The following is a 285-nucleotide window of genomic DNA, read 5'->3' on the forward strand; positions in this document are numbered from 1 at the left end:
CGCAATCTTGGTGACAATTTCTTGTCTGAGTCCCCAATACCTTGCTCCCTAGAGCCCGTAGCAGTGCTACACACATTCCATCACCCGCATACGCGATGCGGATCAAATCCGTCACAGACGACGTTACAGTTGTTACATGAGCAAGCTCATACTCTGGTCTGGATGACAATGCAATATTCAGAGCCTTCTGCTTTCCCGGCTTATACTTCACTTCAAAATTATATTCGCAAAGAAGGATAGCCATCTAGCCATGCTCTGCGAGAGGTGGGGCGACTGAGTCGCAGT

This window comes from Plasmopara halstedii (genome assembly GCF_900000015.1).
Source record: "Plasmopara halstedii genome assembly, contig: Scaffold_2904, whole genome shotgun sequence".
Taxonomy (NCBI): domain Eukaryota; phylum Oomycota; class Peronosporomycetes; order Peronosporales; family Peronosporaceae; genus Plasmopara; species Plasmopara halstedii.